General features: G+C 51.9%; 1 pseudogene; it reads right to left on the bottom strand.

Moving 5' to 3' along the window:
• Window positions 1-962: 962 nt before the first annotated feature.
• Window positions 963-3,316, bottom strand: LOC139047074 (uncharacterized; annotated as a pseudogene).
• Window positions 3,317-4,005: the final 689 nt, after the last annotated feature.

Here is a 4,005-nt window from a genome sequence, read left to right as displayed (position 1 = left end):
TCTATCAGAGGACAAGACCATGACATCACGGGAATGCTATTTAAGGACCTGCTTCTTCGAGGGATCCTTCAGAAGGCGTGGCAGCAGTGCCGAGATGCATCGGTCAAATTCATTCTTGTTTGCCATCCAGGTGAGGAAGCGGTTCGGCAAATCCTTTCGTAGCAGCAATGTTTGTTTTGTTTTGCTGCCGTGCCCACAGGCTTTGCTTGAGTGGTTCGGTGATCTGTCGAATTTCTTGCGGTTCCTGCTGTTGCTGACAGGGGACGTCGAGACTAATCCTGGGCCCGGGGACATTACGATTGAAGAGTAGCTCAAAATGATTGCAAAAGACATCCAAGAGATAAAGAATGAAAAACTGGTGACCAATCAAAAACTTGGAGCGATAGATAAAAAGCTGGAAAAATAGGCAAAATGGAAAAGCAGATCTTGGAATGCGTGGAAAAGGTTGACAAGCTTGATCACCTGGTACTGTCCTTGACTAAGAAAGTCGACGAATTAGATAACAGAGGCCGCAGGTCTAATCTTGTCGTATACGGTGTTAAGAAAATCGAAGATGAGAGCCACCAAGATCAGCTCGATGCTGTTGAGAAAACAATCTTTGAAGATACGATAGGAATAAAAACGGCTGGCATCGACAGAATCCGCCGTCCTGGGCGAAAACAAACGATTGATAATCCTAAGCTGAGACCTGTGATTTTAAGTTATTTGACTACCGGGATAAAGCTAACATACTTAGCAATTGCAGAAAGCTAAAATGAACTGAATATTCAATTAGTGAGGATTATTCGCCTGCAGTAAGACAAATTAGAAAGAAGCTGTAATAACGGAACGTAGCCGGTGGGTAGAGGCAGATCAAAGAACGCTTTATTGCTTGGTGTCGTTAGTTTTATAACGAAACTGCAAAGGTCACATGACTGGACAAGATAGCAAGAGTGCGACACGTGTAATCTGTCTTGTTCATGCTATACATCAGCACGCGGGCTTGATAACGCTACATCACGCGTGCTCGATAACACTACATCCCTTTCCCCTAAGCTGGAGTAAGTGAGACGGTCTGGGGGCTTCCGTAGGCGAGTCGAACGACGTGGTGGTGGTTGGTCTTCGGCTTGAGAGCCGACAACCCGTGCGTCCGAACCTTCATGAGCTGCGGCCCGCTCGGCGCTACACTGAGCTTCGTCGCCGGTCTGGACTTCGCTCGGCTTGCTAGGTGACGACCCTGTGCCGAGCCGTGGCCGGAGTTGGTCTACGTGGCGCCGCTGCGGTCCCTCCGGTGTTTCCAATGTAACCATGCGTGCTCCCGTCGTGGACACTACTGTCGCCGGCATCCACTTCCGAGCAGACTGAAACTGGCGTGACCATACTTGCCTGCCAGGTTGATACCGTGTTGGTGTTGTTGCTGCTCCGAGAACAGGTTCACCGGATCAATCATTTTCTGTCACCTCTTTGTCAGTGAAGCTGTCAGCCTGGTTTGAGGACGGAAGCCCAACAGCAGTTCGGCGGTCGATTTTCCTCCTTCCAATGGTGTCATTCTATAACGCAATAAAAACTTGATTAGTCGCTCCTGCAATGTACCTGCCGGATTCTTCCGAAGCCCTTCCTTTACTGTCCGTAGAGCCCGTTCCGCCAAACCATTTGACTGAGGATGGTATGGGGCTGTTCTGATGTGTTTCACTTGGCTTTCCTTCAAGACACTGGACAGAGTGGCACTTGAAAACTGTGGTCCGTTATCAGACACTAAGCAGTAGGGCAGGCCAAAACGTGCGAAAATACCTTGAAGTACTTGAATGGTCGTTTCCGCTGTGGCGGTCTTCAAAGGTATGGCCTCAATCCACTTCGTCTCGGCATCCACCAACACAAAAACTTGGAAGCCACTAATGGGGCCCGTGAAGTCCATATGCAACCTGTACCATGATTTGTTCCTCGCCGGCCATGGAGACGGTACTTCAGCAGCCGGCATGGGCCAACATTGTATACACTGAGGGCAGGTTTTAACCAACACTTCGGTGTCCCTATCTAGTCTAGGATACCAAAAAAGCGCTCGCGCTGTGCGCTTCATGGCACTGATGCCGGGGTGACTTTCGTGCAGTTCCTTTAGCATGCATCGACGCGCCGCGTCTGGCAGCACTACTCGATGGCCCCAGTAAAGCACATCGTGACAGGCCGTGAGCTCGTTACGGCGAGAAAAGTACGGCATCAGGTGTTGCTGTGCCGCCGATAACTGCCGCGGCCAGCCATGTGTGATCCACCCCCTGATCTGATGCAGCGTATCGTCCGATCAGCTCAGTTCCGCTAAGTGCTGAGCGGAAAGGTTCATGGAATTTAGGCTCCGCGTATAAAGCACGTATTCCGTGGGTTCTTGCCCTCCTCGGTCACCTAAGCACGGCAGTGGAAGGCGACTGAGAGCGTCTGCGTTAGCATTTAGCTGTCCTTGGCGGTACTCGAGGTCATAATGGTAAGCCGACAGTAGCAATGCCCATCGTTGAATTCTCGCTGCTGCCATGTGCGGTATCGGCCTCTCCCGCTGAAACAGTCCTGTCAATGGTTTGCGATCCATCACCAGAGTAAAATGCTTCGCCAACAGGTAATCTCTAAACTTAGTAACGCCGAACACCAAGGCCAATGCTTCTTTCTCCGATTGCGAGTAATTCCGCTCAGCAGGTGTCAGTGCCCTCGAACGGAACGATATGGGATAGTCTGTGTTCCCGATTCGGTGTGACAGCACCGCGCCAACTCCAACTGGCGAGGCATCGTATTCAAGCCGCAACGGCTTTTCGGAGTCGTAGTGCACGAGTAGTTCCACTGCCACCATAGCGCGCTTGGCTGCCTGGAAGGCTTTCTCGTTTTCGGCTTTCCATTGCCATCGAACTCCTTTAGCCAGCAGCCTATAGAGTGGGACTAACGGGGTTGCAAGGTTAGGCAAAAACTTGGCGTAACAAGTGGGCAATCCCAAAAAGGATTGCAGCTGGCTCACCGTCTCCGGTCTTGGTGTGTCGGTGATGGCTTCCATATTCTCAGGAGGGTGCAGGCCAGTTGCGTCGATCTTGTGGCCCAAAAACGAAACTTGCTTCTCGCGGAACCTGCATTTGTCACGGTTCAACTTGAATCCACTGTCGCGCAGCCGCTCGAGGACTTGCCGGAGAGTTGAGTTGTCGTTCTGCTTTTCGGCTATAATGATGTCATCCATGTAAACCTTGACGCTCGGGAGGCCTTGCAGAACGGACTCGAGGCAGCGCTGGAACAAAGCCGGAGCTGATGCAATTCCGAACGCGAGGCGGTTGTATGCAAACAACACTTTGTGTGTGTTCAACACGACCATTTCTCGTGCCTCGTCGTCCAGTGGAAGTTGATTATACGCATGCCGCAAATCCAAAGTGGTGAACAACTTCCCCCCGTACAAAGAGGCGAAGATGTCCTCAATTTTCGGTAACGGGTACTGTTCCAGATGTGTCGCCTGATTAACGGTTAGCTTGAAGTCGCCGGAGAGTCGCCGGAGAGTCGCCGGAGAGAGTACTACGGGCACGACGGGCGTAGCCCACTCGGAAACTCTCACTGGTGAAAGCACTCCCTCCTGTACTTGGCGGTCAATTTCGGCAGACACCTTTTCCCGAAGCGCGTACGGCACTGGTCGAGCCTTGAGAAAGCGTGGTACAGCGGCCTCCTTTTTGTGTAGTTTCACAGGCGGCCCCTTGCAACACCCCAACTTCTCCTCGAAAATTTCTAGAAATTTAGCCAAAAGTTTCGCTGTCGCTGCGTCGCAGTGAACCACATTTACGCTCTGCGGCGCGCATTCTTCCAGTAGCGGTATGCCAGCACTCCGAAAGGCTTGGATGGTGTTCCGGCCGCACAACAGAGGCCCGTCGCAATCCACTACCACCAGCGAGCTGTGTACTTGCGTATTATCGCATTCGACTTTCATGGCCACTCGGCCAAGGACCGGTAGATGCCCCAGGAAGCATGTCAGCCGCAGTGAAGTTTTCTCCAGTGTCGGCCACCATTCGCGATGGT

The sequence above is a fragment of the Dermacentor albipictus genome, chromosome 6, assembly GCF_038994185.2.
Source record: "Dermacentor albipictus isolate Rhodes 1998 colony chromosome 6, USDA_Dalb.pri_finalv2, whole genome shotgun sequence".
NCBI lineage: Eukaryota > Metazoa > Arthropoda > Arachnida > Ixodida > Ixodidae > Dermacentor > Dermacentor albipictus.
Note: the sequence above shows the minus strand (reverse complement) of the source record. Positions and strands in the feature narration are given on the sequence as shown.